Source organism: Boleophthalmus pectinirostris, unplaced genomic scaffold (genome assembly GCF_026225935.1).
Source record: "Boleophthalmus pectinirostris isolate CB_2022bp ecotype Guang Dong unplaced genomic scaffold, ASM2622593v1 HiC_scaffold_21, whole genome shotgun sequence".
Lineage (NCBI taxonomy): Eukaryota > Metazoa > Chordata > Actinopteri > Gobiiformes > Gobiidae > Boleophthalmus > Boleophthalmus pectinirostris.
This window is the reverse complement of record NW_026571175.1, coordinates 20,031,827-20,048,824: the sequence shown is the minus strand read 5'-3', so window position 1 is coordinate 20,048,824 and position 16,998 is coordinate 20,031,827. Positions and strand designations below refer to the sequence as shown.

Sequence of the window (16,998 nt, the reverse complement as noted above, 5' to 3'; positions counted from 1 at the left end):
GATGATGATTGTATCTGAAATGACCCTGAACTTCTGAACTAAATTAAAGCCCATTTTAAAGGTATTACTTCTGTAACTTTTGTGAAAGAGGCTCTACATCTGCTTTTCTTCAGAGATGTTATTACTTTGTCTACAATGTTCCAGTAACTTTTCTATCTCCAAGTTCCAGTAGAGATCTTTTAGAGAGATGGTTTTCAAAGTATTTTTAATTTCATATTTTTTCAGAAAAAACACCAGTGATTTAACAGATACAAGCAGATCAGTGTAACACCATACTGTGAAACATTCCAAGCAAAGCAATAACATCCACAAGAAAAGATTAATGTACAGTAAAAAACTCTTTTCTCCTGCAGGCCACATCTCTCCCATCTCTCGGCCTTGACTGTGCTGCCTGTTACTGCATATCTCCAATTCACTCAGGGGCAGTAACATTGAATTACAGGGGCCAACCATTCAGAGCGATCATGATGTGTGTGGGACATTACAACAGTGGACACATGCCGACCTGCTTGCTTGTGTCACTTCTCAGAAACATGTTTTTTCAAGATCGGTATTGCAGACACTATTAATGTCCACACACGCAAAGTCATGGCGAAACAAGCTGTGATGAAAGGAAATTCCAGCCTACTCACATTCCTCTGCATGAATTTTTTAAAATATGGACGCATCAACAACTGTACAACTGCATATTTTCACTCACGATGGTATGCACTCTTATTTGTGGTGATTTACTGAAGAAGTAATGGTGTATACAATAGTTTCTAAACTTTTTTGTTAATGAACAGTAAAAGCTATAAACATGTGCCCACTAATACTTACTACTACTGCTTGCAGCTGCTACCACTACTGCTTTTCTACACTAGGTGCATCCAATACATTTGCTAAATGGATGCTTATAAATGTTGGCTGTTTGAATCGCGCTCTAGACATAAACATCATTGGTAAAGAGGTCTGGTACACTTACCCACAGGTCCCACAGATCGTTGTGTTCTTGGGCAAGACACTTAACCCCCTTGCCCTCATTGTCTGTGTACACTGGTGTATGACTATGTGTGTGTGAATGGATGAGCAGTTCCTTTATGTAAAGTGAGTGCCTTGAAGATGGAAAAGCTATATATATATATAAAAAAAAAAAACCATGACCATTTACCATAAATTACTATTCACTGCAAACCCATGAAGCCAGTACATTTTAGGTGACATGTATGTAGTATATAAGTAATAAACAAAAGTAATAGTACTGACATGTGTGATGCTAGTGCCTGTCAGTAAAGTGTGTCTAAGTCTAACTCTATTCATCCACAAGGGAAATTATTTGGACACAGCAGCTCACACATCACAAGATATTATAAAAACAAGAGCAAAAATGTAAAGGGTAATAATAAATTCAAAATAAGTAGCAAAAATAGTAAGAGACTGGTGTCAAATAAAGCATAATTGTATTAAAAAAGTCTTGAATGACTGCATGTAGAATTGTATAAGGTGAAGTGTAAATGTCTTTTGAGTGCCTGGATCCCCACAGAGCGAATCCAGTCAATACAAACTGAGTCTTGAATTGACGAGGAGACAAGTTTTTGTGTATGTGTAGTGTTTTTCAAGAGGACAGCATAATGGAATGCCTGGGTCTAACACTTGCCAAGAGCACTTTTCCCATACGCCAGGGAGCCAAGACTTCCCCAACCCGCCAAGAATAGCAGCGGCACTCTTCTCTCTCCTTCTCACCCACACATCCACCAGCATCACACTTTAAACTCGACAGCAGAGACGGCTTGTGTGAGGAGCAGGGGGGCAGCTATTTTACAATTCATACAAAAACTCAAGCATAACTGGCCAACTCACAGGGCTATATTTAAAAGACAAATACACACCGCCGCGGGGCACTCCCTTATTCCCCTTACAAGGATCCAAATGTCAGACAACAGAAAACAGGCTACTTCATGGCCCTGTCCCAACATCATCTGTCTCCACAGACAAGAGCAGCACGCATAGGGTCAGAACACAATTTATAGGGTCAATGATAAATGCAAAGCATTTCTTTCACTGCCTTTTCTTTTCTTAGATTTATGCCAACAGTCTGAAAATAATAAGCCTGGAAATACAGCTAAATGTGGATCAGTATTTGCTATTCAGATTAACAAATTGATTAAAACAATATGCTTTATTTGTCAGTGTATACTACATTCAAGTTGTGTAACCATAGACTGTATATAAATGGACAGTTAACCCGCTACCCAGTATGCTCCAAATAGGAAGTGAGCATGGGGGTGCTTCCATCCTGGTCTTTTTATTTTGCTAATAAGTCTGTAAATAAATTACTAATATGTAACTGGCTCCACATCCTACAACTGCCAGCCTCGGTGAGCTTCATTTGACTGTGTGACATCATGTTCCCTTAATCCACTTCTATACAGTCTGTGACATAGACTCAGTAATTTTGTTGTATACACAGACTCTATGTCATGGGTCTCCAACCTTTTTCTTATGCTGAGCTACCTTTACAAAACAAAAATACCAGAGAGCTACTAATTTTAATGGTTGCAAGAAATTGAGAAAGTATAAGAGTCATGGTGAGCCTTAGATAGGGTACAGTTTGAATCTTATAAAACATAAACCAATATCCATTAGTGCATAACTACAATGGTAAATAGTTTTTATATTATAGATATTGTACTGAATATTATAGTTATTCAGCACAATATCTATGATTCAGAAATCCCTTGGCGAGCTACTTGGAAGGGGGTGGAGAGCGACTGGTAGCTCCCAAACTACAGGCTGAAGACCCCTGCTCTGTGTGTACAACAAAATTCCTGAGCTACTGCTGCTAAAGCAGCATTTACACTTACACACACACCACATCGAAACAGGACTAAAGCAAGACTAAACCAGAACTATAACAGAGCCAAACCAAGTCTCCATCAGGACTAGGCCAAGATCAAACCAGTACAAGTGTGTTTTTGGAGTTAGGAAATCTCACATGGAGAACATGCAGTCTCCAGGCATCCGCCACGTTCCAGCTCCTGCTATGATTAACAACTCTCTGTATTGTATTTTGAATCATATATTAGCTTAACATTATTAGCTACATTGTATATTACACTAAACTGTCTCAATAGCTTTTGTCTTGTGTTTGTTTACTACAAAACCTATTATCTTTCAATATACACGCTGTTGATGTGCGCACAATGCAATCGTACAAACTTTTTAATGATCCTATGATGAGACATTAGCAGCATGTGTGGGTTGATCACTACTGCACCGAGACACAACCTGCCAATTAGCATCCTGACAGTCTCTGAGCTGACTCCAAATCTCCACTATGAATATCCGACATTATCATACAGTATCGCTCTTGCTTATGGTAGACAATGTGCAAAGGATGCCCGAGGGAAAACTACACCTCCAAAGCAATCATGCAGAGAGCTTGAAAAAAGTTAGTGTGAATTTTTATTGATTTGCTATGAGTCACAAACATGCCATAGAGTGAAATGAGAGACTATCCATCAAATCCACAGAAGCTAGAGTTCGCGTAGTTCAATGTTGCGCTTGCTTTGCTGAAATGCACTCTGTAAAGCAATCGCCCACAACACAAAGAGGTGCTGTTTTGACCCTTGCGATTTAACATCCCCAAGAGATGGCTGAAAGAATACATGTTTCTCTTTCAGGGAATCAATATTACTACAAAACATGGTGGAAAATCAAAGAGGCAGCAGCTACTTCACTTCAGATAAGAGAAAATGAATAGAATGTCTGGTACACTACAAGCTGTTATAGTTATTTATAGAGCATTTATTCACACTTCCAGTACTGCCAGTGCGGTTTCCATTCTCACAGGAAGACCCCAACTAGCATGTAGTTAAAGGTGTTGAGCAATCTGGAACATCAAGGAATTTTCCAAATTGAAATGAGAAAAAATGTATCTATTTTTTTTCTTTTGCAATACACAAAGATCATCCGCTTCTTACATAAACATTGAAATATGAATATACCAGGACTGACAAGTTCAATGACAAACAAAATTTCAATGCAGAATTAATATTGCCAAGTTAAAGATATTTACAGACTGATAACTAACTGCATTTTGGTTTATAGCTAGTGTAATGGTATGTTAATTAACAGTAACAATTTGAAACATTCTTACAAATTCTTACATTGTTAACCAGAGGTGGGACCAAATCTTTGTTTTGCAAGTCTCAAGTAAGTCTCAAGTCTTTGACCTCAAGTCCGAGTCAAGTCCCAAGTCAAATACAGGCAAGTCCAAGTTGAGTCTCGAGTCACTGGCCCATAAATCCAAGTCAAGTCCAAGTCATCTGCTTTGAGCTTCAAGTCATTTCAAGTCTTTAAACCAAAGTACCAAATATAGATAGATAGATTTTTGCTATTTATATGAATTTTAAGATAAACTGCCCTTAAAACAAAGTATATTTATACAGTATATGAGTATTTATAGAGTATATAAGGGTTATAGAAATGAATTTAGTTAATTTTTTCTTTATTGTAACCATAATGGGTCAGAATAGAAAGAATTCAGATTCAAAACTGCTTTTCAAGTCTTCTCAAGTCAGAGGCCTCAAGTCTGAGTCAAGTCCCAAGTCACTGACCTTCAAGTCCAGGTCGAGTCCCAACTCTTAGTCCATTTTATCAAGTCAAGTTTCAAGTCCTAAAAATAGTGACTCAAGTCTGACTCGAGTCCAAGTCATACAAGTCCCCACCTTTGTTGTTAACTCATTCTTAGCATTTTAATTACTGAACATGATGAGTTTATAAGCGTTTTCACAACTTTCAGAGACCAAAGCAGAGTTTTGTCCTCACCTCACGCCACTACTAACAACGACTAGCCTGTTAACAGCACACAAGGGTAACTTCCTGGTTCACAGATAATAAAAAATCAGTTATCAAATGCAGACAGTACACAGTGGTCATAATGTTCTGGGTAATGCATTGAAGATAACATGCTTTGATCTTGCCATAGGAGTCCTCCTCACCTCATTTACCAGCTCCCTCCGGTTGGCCCTGGTCTGTCAGCAGGAGGTGTAGCCCATGGAGAGGGGTCCGGAGTTTCCCAGAATGCTGTGTAGTGATGACTCAGGAACTCCTTGCTGAAAAAAAAACAAGTTAAATTTACTTTTTAACACTGTGTAACTTTTTCCAGAAATTAAGATTAAACATGCAGTATTTTCCAATGGCAGTATTCCATGAAAAAAGTGAAAGAACTATTGTTTTAAAAGATATGCTTACTGCCTGCATGGCTATTCACTGAAACCCTTATATCAAGACATTTGAGGAAAGAAGCCACAAAGAAAACAGTATAGTAATCTAAACAGGCGTATTTTCTGATCTCTGTTATAACATTGTTTCCTCATCACAAACATACCTGGAGTTGTGTTTTGTTTTATTCACACAAGTTTAACACACAAACACTGCATATTTAGGTTGAGTTCTTCTCGAAAACTGAAAGCTTAAAGGTTTTAAGTGTCAGTTTTGGGTAATATAGAAACTTCATGGAAAGCTAATAAGACAGAAGTGGATTATCTATGATGTAACCTTGTATTCCAATATACAGCCTTATTATGCAGGATTCCTACCATAACAAATGAAAAATTGAATTTTTTTTTTTGCTGACAAGACATTTTTCTGCATACGACTGACTCTTGCAGTTCACATTCAACACGTCTTATAAATAGTGTATGGAATAGATCAATGCCAAGATACAACAGATACAAAAAAATTTGCAGCAGTGCAGTGGCAGAGGAGCCTATGAGTGAAAATCCTGGTAAGTTATGTAATGTTGGTTAAAAATTAATAGGGGTATGATGTAACTCAGAATAGTGTCAGTGATTTATACGTGACCTAGTCTGACTCCGATATATATTAAACATTACACATTATAACTCACCTTGGAATAGGAACTCTAAAAATTTATTGGGTATGTTATGGTGTCATATAACTAGGGTAATAAAAGGAATGCTTGGACAAACAGCTATCATAGGCCTGTAGTAAATGAAACAAAGTAAAGGAAAGACATTTCTTACCGATAGATTAGTTAACTAAAAAGGGAGGCAGGCAAAACACTCAAAACAATTAAATATCTCTCTAATCTATATTATCTGACCAAGACTGCACTATCAAGACTACAACTGTACTGAAGTTCAAGCAAAATCAACTATATATACAGAAAAATATAGGATAAAGCTATTCACTCTTATCCATTCACTTCCAACTCTCTGCATAACATGCTCTTACTGCTATTGACATAAATCCTTAAAATTAAAATAAAATAATTAGTCAATTAATACAAATTTTGCTCATCGTAATAGAAATATATCAAATTTACAGTACATGGGAAACACAGTAGTTGTACGTCACACCACACGTAAGTAATGTTTGGGAATGGGAGGGACACAGAGCTAAACTGGGCCAAAGGAAAGATGAGAAAAGGGAAAAGGATGAAGAGGCAGATGGTGGCAGGAAAAAGGCAGCCAACGAGGCACCGCGGGGGGCACCAAAAACTGAGATAAGGAGAGAGCGAGCAGGAGGACAGAAGAGCACTCTAGGCCTGTCACGATAAATACTACAGTATATCAAGTTATCGTTCAATACATATAAATGGACGTCTTCTTTGTACTTGTGGGAACATTTCTTTTTGGTTATTTTTTCTGTACTACGATCACATTTGAGCTATAGAAGGAATTAAATGAAATTCTATAGATGCAGTACTGTAGTGCGTTGTGTTATTTATTTCTTGCTTTTTTTTTTTTTTTTTTTTACAATTTTGTATATTTAGAATAGTTTTGAGGGGATATTTCTGCTTTATGGTTTAGCTACTATACTATCATTTATTGTCTATATTTACATCAGCAATATATTACATTTCCAAATTTGTTATAGTGACAGGCCTATATTTTTTATTTTATGATACTTAAGTATATAATGTGTTTATTTACAGACAAGACAAATATATTTCACAACAAATACACAAAACTGCAGCAGTAATAACTATTGGAGATAGAGAATAAAGAATCAAACTATGAAAACATGCAGTTTAGATCTTACCATACACAGTAGAAAAGGTTTGTCAAAGCATAGATATATTTAAACACTTCAAAGCTAGTTTTTAATACGGCCCTTATTAGACTGTTACATTCATACATGCCAAAAGTCTGGTGTAATAAATGGGCACATTTTGATTAAAGATCTTCTCTACCAAAGCGCTTTACATCAAGGAACTACTTTCCCATTCAGACACACAGTCATACATCAGCATATGCACAGGTGGGTTAAGTGTCTTGCCCAAGAACAAAATGACAGCATTTATCTATGGAAGCTGGAATTGCACCATCAACCTCTGAGTCAATGGATTGAGAACAGGACTCAAACTGCCAACCTTTGGATAAGTGAATAAACAGTGTACCAACTGAGCTACTGTCTGTGGTATTAGTTATAGCGGCTATAGTATCAGCAATATCACATTCAGGAATCATACAAGCAAGTAGTTCTATTTACCTAGCAGGAATATACCCAATAACAGACCTGCACCCTGTTAAATTGTGTATATCCCATGGTCTTTATATTGAGCATTCTAGTTCATATCACACCATCTTTTTATTATTTATGACTTTGTCCTGCACTTTTAAGTCTGGACTAACACAGACAATACAATGCAAAACATTTGGCAGGAGCCTTTGAAATATGGGGACCTCACAGTGTGCTTGTGGCTCTACAAATACAGACGCTGTGTCGCAATCCATCATGTCCAATCAGAGCAGCAGCAGTGGGCTAAAGCAGTCAGGAACAGTCCCGAGTAACCACATTAGGAGAGGGGCTGAGTGAATTTAAAGAGCAGTGGAGTGGACAGCTTACAGACAGGCTAAACCAACAAACAGAAAACAGTGTCTAAGACGTTTAGGCTGATAGAAAGCAGGGGATTTCTCTGCAAGACTTGTGAAAAATCAATACCCAGGTACTAATGGACACAAAAAACATTAGATATTCATTTGAGCCGGTGTCAGTACTGAAAGAAATGGCATTAACTCGACAAAGATTGAACCTTTCTCATGGATTTGCTCTATATCAGAACTTGTATAAAAACACTTGATAATATTAAAGAGTAGCTTTATTTTGTGTTAAAAATGACTTTGTATAGTATGAAAAAAAGAGTATTTTTAAATCATTGGGGGTATCCAAATTGGTATGTAGAATTTTGTCATCAGAACTGAGTGTGAAATTTTAATCAACAACATTACACTGCAGCTCATACTGTTTGTTACCAAAATATAATTTCTGATCAACATTGATATAAAAAACAGTGCTGTTCAGAAAACGTTCCCAGAACATCGCAAACCATAAATAGTTTGGAAATTTGTCCTTCCTTGGATTACTCCTTTTTAAGAATGATTGTAGTCGTGATGTAGTATTTTAGACCTGGTAGTACTTTACATCTGGTTTAGCCCTGTCATAGACCAGGTTTAGATCTGGTAGTACTCAGAAGGCCAATTATACTCTGTGGTTGTACTTATTGCATTTCAGTTTCAGAGGATGAGAGGACTTCAGAGCATGTCTTACTTTCGAGATCATAGGGAGAGCTGGAGTGCAGCTGTGTTCATGACTAAGCACTGGCACAGTTACAGCAGTTACAGTGTCTAAGCCCTCACTTCATCAGAGTCTGCATTCTTTCCCTTCTGTCTCCCGTAAGTGTGACCACATTAATTTATTTATCAAAAAATACGAGATAGAGCATGAGCTAAACACGCTATGTGCAGTACAGTCAGAAACAACAGACTTCTCAGGTTGCCTCTCCACAGATATGATGGCCATATGGTGTCAAAGGCTTGTCTCCATGAAGATAGATAGGTTTAAATGCAATACCGTGGAACATTCCAGGCAAAGTAATAGCATGGAGACAAGCAGACCCTTAAAGAGAAAAAATGATGTAGTGCACATTTGAAGGGCCCATATTATGCTATTTTCTGCTCTGTTATAATGTTGTTCCTCAGCACAAACATACCTGGAGTTGTGTTTTGTTTCATTCACACATGTTTAACATAGAAACCCTGGATGTTTACAGGCTGAATTCTTCTCTCAAATAGAAAACACTATGTTCCACCTTGTGATGTCAGGTGGTAACACGATTAGTGCTCCATTGTGTTTTTAAAGTCCATACAACTTAACTAGACTCATTTGGATGATTTCAGCCTGGAATTGCCAATATCTGCTTAACAAAAGATAAAATGTAGCTGTGATGGAAATTCATATTGTGGACAGATTTCTCTCAATCTGTCTTGTGTAAATGAATGTGATTTGTACCTGAGACCCAGATCAGTCATTAACACGTGTAAAGACTCAGCAGACACAACTGTCTCCACCCACAGGTAACAATGTATTGTCTTAGCTGTCCTCAAATGTACGGTATGTTAATTTAGCACCAGCCTCTGAAACAAAACTTACTCTGCTTTGATATGTATGTAACTTGTATTTCTGTATAAATACTCAGAGTTCAGATGCTCTAGGGCAGATACTTGGGGAGAGACTCGGGTCAAACGGAGAAGGGACATACTGCTGGGAAGGAGAGGTTGTTGGTCTCTGGCCAGAGCAGGTCTAGGCCATGTCCACATCTGCTGTAACAGGAATAAACCTTGGTCTATATTCCAAAACTCATTGGGATTTGCAAATGGATTAATTATTTATCATCAAGAAATGTATAATTTTTTTCCATAACAGTAGCTATTACCTTGAAAACTGAAAAAGCTACATGACATCACAAGGTGGTATGGAGCATGCTGAGCTTAGGAGATGTAGAGAGAAAAATAAAGAGTTACTCAAAACTCTTTCCTGAACACGTGTGAATGAAACACAACTCCAGGTATGTTTCTGATGAGGTAAAAACATTATAACATGGCTTAAAGTTCATAAGAGTTTTGCATAATATAGGATCTTTAAATATAAGAAGTCTATTTCCCCCATAAAGTCTCATCATTAATCACAGAGCACATTCCTGAGGGGCTGACGTCGTGTCTACAGCTGTGGGGTCAGAAGTATGTACAGTACAGGGCTGACCCAAGAACTTCACAGTAAAATCAAGGAAATGCCTCTGACCACAGCCTATTTTTCATTCAGACACAAACACAGCAGCCACGCCATAAGAGACAAGAGACGAGCTGACCCTCTGAACAGTGTACAGTGAAGAGGGGAGAAATATTACCTTAAGTGCACTGCTGTCCAGACACTTTTTAATTAATGATGAGTCCACTGTATTGACTATTACAACTTATAAAATCTGACCTACTTCTCTGTTCTGTAGGTCTGCAACAAATTATTTTTCTAATCAATCTAACAATGATGATTTTTAATTTTTACTGATTACTTTACTTTTACTGATTTACTGATTAATCAATTATTTTTTTTATAAACCCAGTGATGCCTCTGGAAGACATTTTGTATAGTCCAGAACTATTTTAATAGTTTGTTAGCTACAATTATATGTTTTTGTTTGTAACAATATAAGACAATGTTCAATTTAAATATAATAAATTAGGTAATGAGAGGGCAAAGGCATTGACCAGATTTTGCAATAGTGCCCAGACATAAAGTTGATTCAAGATATAGATATATAGGAGTCCAGAAATACATGTACTGACCCCATGTGGCTAATATTGTTGACTTTATCTAGCAATGTACAGACTGTTTGTGCTGGCTCGTACATCCCCAAAGCTAATCAATTATTATTTGGCTTCTCAGATAGAAGTAATAAAGCACATTTGTTTGTATTAGTCCTTTAGAGTCTGGGCAAACTAAATCTTGAAGTATTGGCCATTAATCAAACTCGTCATAAAAATACATGATTAGATGGATATGACTTTGGGCTGGCCTGATTGATATACCGCCTCTTAGTACAGAATTACAGCTATAACTTTTAACTGTCAGCTCTTGTTGCATATAAAGGACCACTAGCATTTGGTCTACAGCAGAATGGCTTCTAATAAACCAATGGACAACAGCATTATGATTTTACAATAACCATTTCTAGTCCTATTAGTTATATTTTCAATTTCTGAATAGGACTGGTAACTCTTTATCATAACTACACTCTTTAAAGCCACGAAACAAAACATGAACAAAGATTTCCTACAGAAAAATACTAACAATTTAAAGGTGCACTGTGTGACTTTCTAGTGGGGGTCCGCTACCATGAGATGTTATTGTTTGACCTAGAATGTTCCTCACTATGGCATTAAATGTATCCATCTTGAATTTAATCAATTAGAGGGAAAGAGAGAGATGCTTTGAAACACATGCATTCTTACTGTGAGCAGGGTCGCCCCTTCACAGATTGGACCTGTAACTTAGGTTGCATCACCTGATAGTTTCTATGTTTAAAGTTATACTGTGGAACATTCCTAGCCAGGCTGGTGCCACCTAGTGCCTCCGCTCAATTTAATTTCTCTCCAGCGACTAGGTCAGGAATTGGAATACACTAGACGGTTCGCAAAAACCCCAGCCAATCATCGAAGAGCCATACATTCTGTGTTGTCAATAATTCCCGAGATCGAGGATTTAAAGCTGGAACAAAGAGAATGTTTGGTGAATTTTATCAAAGGGAGAGGCGTTATTGCCCTTCTTCTTACGGGATTTGGAAAAAGCTTAATATACCAGTTAGCCCTGTTAGCGGGGCATTACATAAGTCTCAACCAAATAGCAGTGATTGGGTACTTTTTTTCATTTAACCATCGACCGTCGAGTGAGCGAATTCTAACGCTGCGAGGTCAGGCTAGAACATTTCAAGCCCAGCAAAAACATCTCTATGGAAACAAGCAGGTGATGGACCCTCCACCAAAAAAGTTACACAGAGCACCTTCAAGAATCATTCAGGCTTAGTAAGTACTTAATTTATACCCTAAATCTAATCCCTTAATAATATAATTATAGTCCAATTAAGATGTTGTTGTAAAATGGTTGTTATTATAAAGCAGTACTTAGGTTTTTGTTATTCACCCTGCACCAAATGTCTGCCAAACTAATGTCATTTCTTCATTAGTAATTTTACTGCACTCTAAACTCTCAGTAAAGAGGCTGAGGGCTCAATTCCCAACCATCTGACACAGTCTCTTCCATGGGAGTCATTCTGTCCAAATTAGACAGGGTACTAGAGAGTCTAACATAGGTCTGATAACAAAATTTGAAGCATGATCTAGTGCTACAGTAAAATACTATGATAATATGGAAACCACTTAATGCCACTGACATGATAACAATAAAGCAAAATAATCCAAGTAAACCATCTTTTTGGACATTATCATTAAAAGGCATGAGCTGAAAATAATGGCAAAATGAACTGAAAATTGGGAATAGAAGTTCTACTCTACAGCTGAAATCTTACCTTATTACATAAAATGACATAAATCTCCCCAATATTGCAAAGAAATACATAAACACGATAAATACTGAGCTCTATAATACATTGTTCCAGCTCTCATGTATTGAACGATAAGTAAATATACTAATTATTGTGACAGGACTAGTCTAACATTAATGTCAAAGTAAACAATTCAACAGACATCTTTATGATAAATGGCAGGACTAATTATGAAGGATAAGAGAGTCTTTGCAGTATTTGCCTTTAAAATCCGAACCTCCAACATAACAACTATCACTCAGTCAACACGCACACACCCATCCACCATCAGAGCGCTGCCTATTCAGAGCATTGTCCCCAGAACTGTAACAAGTGCGGCAAGGGCAGGGTGTCTTGAGCTTTAAAAAGGGTTATAAAACTTCATTATACACAGGGTGGAGCTGTATTGTTCTCCGCTGTACAAACTAAAAGCACAAACTAAGAAAGACATCCCATTTGTCCTCAATATTACACAATAGGATGAAGCTGATTCCACTGTATGTTTAGAAAGGCTATGCTGAGAGAAAAGAAGGCATGGTGGGTTGGTGCCAGGCCTTTCCTTGGCAGTCAGAAGAGGACAGGCTCACACCCCAAATACACAGACACACACACACACAGACACATAACTGAGTCCTTTTAATTGGCCACTGATTTGCCAGTTAGTGTTTTCGCCTCTCTCTTCACCTCACTGTGCTGGCCCGCTGCCCTGGAGCCTGGCAGAGGCACAGCTGGACCACAAATGCACTGCACTAGAATTATTTTAAGAGTTTGTATCTTTGTACTTGTGTTTAATGCAGTTTTTATTTTGTGTGCGTGAGCAGGCTTATAACTTTGAGATGAAATGTAAACAGAGTGACTGGTTTAGTCAAGAGCATTTCAGATTAAAATAAGACAAAAGTAAAGGCTAAAGCAACAAAGACAGTAAGTTATTCTGAAGAAGTACTATTAAATGTCATAATACCTTTATATGACATTTATAGTACTTTTATTGCAGTGCTCTATTTTCAGCAGCTCATCCAAACGATATACATTTAGATGAGTTTTTATAGTTTTCAAAGCACAAATATTGGTTGCAGTCAATCTAAAATTTTGTATTCCATTTGCCTTTTAAAGTCTTTCTATGTAAAATATTCTCCTTCACTTCCTGGTTCCTACAATCAAACTGTGGACATCTCCTCTGACACGAGTAACCAAGAGCAGCCACTGGGGTGTGCTGCAGAGCATTCAGAGGAGTCAGTACACTTGTGGGGTGAACGCGGTTATGTGTGTTACTTTAAACCCAAAGGTGAAAAAACTGAGATTTACACCAGAAACACACTACATCCTCTCCTATGATATATCACATTCAACAGCAATCAATGCTCTACAGCTTTGGACACACACTCGTGTCTACAGCAACCCAAGGTCACAGCAGGATGTGTGTATGTGATGACATCATTACTAGAGCTGGGCACTTGGGGCTGATTGATGGAGAGAGAGCGAGAGAGGGAGATATGGAGAGAGGGATATGGATAGAGGGAGGAGAGGTTGTTACGGTCGACCGCTGTGAGCTCATTGCCCAGCAACCGCACAATTGGACCTTGCCACTCTGGGTTAGTGCAAATGAAAAGCAAGCAGTGGCTGTTTAGTGAAGGCCAGATAAAGAAAGTATTCTAACCCAGAATGCAAAAGTATTTGTATAAGAAGTGAGGAACTCAAAACTTTTAATGAGTTTTCAATAGCAAAATACTGCTCTTTTCAAAAAACAACAATATTGCATTAAAACTATTTTTTACATTATACTGTAAGCCAAGATAATAGCCACTTGTCTGCACCAGGCCTAGATACTCTATCCTTCACCTCGCTTCCACCCAATGACACAATCAGAAAGAGAGAATGGCAAGTTACTCTCAAAGCTGTACATACTTTCATACATACATACATACATACATACATACATACAGGTATATACTGTTCATATGGATGTCTGTATAGTGACCACAGCAGCAGTACATTGGCCCTTTGTGTGCGTTTGTGAAAGCCAGCCTCATGTTGAGTACTGAAAAGCACATAGCCCTGGATAATAACTACTCTTAAAGTACATCTGGCATTCATGCATGTAGGAAAATCACGACATAAGAAACATGGATATAATAACTACAACAGTGCAATGTTTTATATTGTATATCACATATCTTTGTCATTAGGGATAGAATCACACACACAACAATCATAGTTTCACACCTCCAGAAAGTTACACACTGCTGCTTAAACCATAAAAGGTTAGCACAATAATGCAATAACAGAAGGTGTCACCCAATAAAATCTAAATCAAAATATGATCAAACTCCTAATAGTTATTACTCATTTAAAGCCTATATTACCCAAAATAGATTCTTATGGGCTTTAAGCCATGTTATAATGTGTTAATTCATCAAAACTACACCTGGAGTTGTGTTTTGTTTTATTCACATTCTGTCTATATCTCAAAATGCTCTGCACCACCTTGTGACATCATGTAGTGGTAATCTTCAAGTTAACAGCTCCTTTCACCTTTAGTTCAGTAGAGATTGGCAGTTCCAGATCACATTGGAGCACTTCCTGTATTACCACATGACATTGCAAGAGGAACTGAGTGTGTTCTGCTTGAGAAAATAATTAAATATGCAGGATTTGTGTGTTAAACATGTGTGAATAAAACAAAACACAACTCCAGGTATGTTTTTGATGAGGAAATAACATCATAACAGATCAGAAAATAGTGTAATATGAGCCCTTTCAAATTCTTTTCAAACTGCAGTGATAGTATGACACAGTAGAGGACCTAAAATGAGGAAGTAGATCTGATGCATTTATTCCTGGAGAGCGCTCAGATTGACTGTAACTAGATCTGTTCTTTAACTGAGCCCTATCCCTTTCCTAACATCACACATGAAGGCCACACAGCTCCACGCCTCTCAGGTCACCTCCCATTCAAGAACAGGAGACTCAATACTACCCCAGCGTCACAGAGCACTGCCTTGACCAATCACAGTGCTGCAGATCCGGTGTCACCTGGATGGGGACTATTAGACTGTGCTGCTGGAGACAATATTAAAAGACAAGAGAGAGCTTGGTTCAATTAGTGCTGCTGCCAAAACCAAATCATCTATGTCTAAGCAGAATAAGGGCAAACCAGGACAGAGCAAACTGACAACAGAAGAGGATTCCTTTACTTTAATTATAAAGGATTGGAGTTATATTAAACAGAGCTTTATAAGGCATTCAGAGTCTTTACAAGTCTATTATTCACTCACTCTTCAGTCTTTTAAGAGGTAGAGTACCGCTGACCATAGCTTTATATCACAGAACCAGTGAAAACAAACTATACCAATGAGTAATAGTGGGTGAGTATGACAAAATAATCAAAAATAATAATGATTAAAAAACTAGATTCCAGAGCAAAATAATACAGCTTTTAAAATAGTCAAATTTAATTCCTTCACTCTACTGCTCTAAACTACATGCCTTATAGAGGAATGGCTTGTCTCCATTAAAAATATCCAAACATATTACAGATTTTTTGATTAGTGAATCTCAATTAACATTATTAATTGCACAGTATCACTGAGTATAACCCTAGCACATGCTTAATAATAAATATCAATGACAGTACTTTTTACTATCAAAATGCATTGTAGCATCTTTAAACAGGTTGGTAAAAGGAAGATAAGTGCATAAGCATGGCAGTGGAGCTAATAAGAAAAATGAATAAAAGAAAATTACAAACACATACAACATAAAGCGAGTTATAAAAGGAACAGTGCCTTCTTCTCGTCCTCTCTGGGTCTTAGATCTTCAAAGACTCAAACTTACACAGGAGACACTGACAGTACACAAGGACGCACATCAACAGCCCCCCGCTGTGAAACAAGCTCCCCATATTGAGGTAAGGACGCACACCAAACAACTGAAAACAGGACTGCACCATCAGAGCAATATTACCACACAAAAAGACCTATTGTGTTTAAATGTCAGGATGACTTGAGGTGAACGGACAAAGCAAATTATAACAGCACAGCACTGTTAACATAGATAAAAATACTATGATGTCAGCCAACAACTGCTCAACTGTACACGCTTCCTTTATATGTCTCAGATACAACAAGGATTATGTCAGTAAGGTAGACTCAGTCAGTAGACATAAATGACTGCACTTTTGTGTATTTCAGTTCCGATGCAGATTTCAGCACTATAGCTTTAAATATCTGCCAATATCAACCAGTACCAGATAGTTATTTTTTTGTCTCTACACTTTCTATTTATTTTTTCATTTTCATTTAGTTCCTTTAAAATTAAATGAAAAAAGACAGAATTGATTCATATGTGTTATGTCACTGGTATTTATCTCTCAAGTAACTACAGAACAACTCTGTCTAAACAACAATTAAAAGGTTGCCTGCTCGTCTTCATCCATCTCCTTGGACACAATGAGGGTTTTTAATTAGCAGTCTGAATACCTGTAATTAATGTAAGATAAATCATTTTAATGTAATACTAGGGAACATTCCAGGTAAACAATAACATCTCCATGGAGACAAGCAGGTGGCAGATACTTCACCAGAAAAGTATATAGTACAACACTGATAACGCTA

General features: G+C 37.4%; 1 protein-coding gene across 1 annotated transcript in view; it reads right to left on the bottom strand.

Annotated features, from left to right (window-relative positions):
* atxn1a (ataxin 1a) overlaps nt 1-16,998 on the bottom strand; it is a 60,508-nt gene that overhangs the window by 20,761 nt on the left and 22,749 nt on the right. Inside the window, exon 2 of the mRNA XM_055157087.1 lies at nt 4,983-5,096. The gene's annotated coding sequence lies outside the window, so the exon portion shown is untranslated. The remainder of the gene's footprint in view (nt 1-4,982; nt 5,097-16,998) is intronic.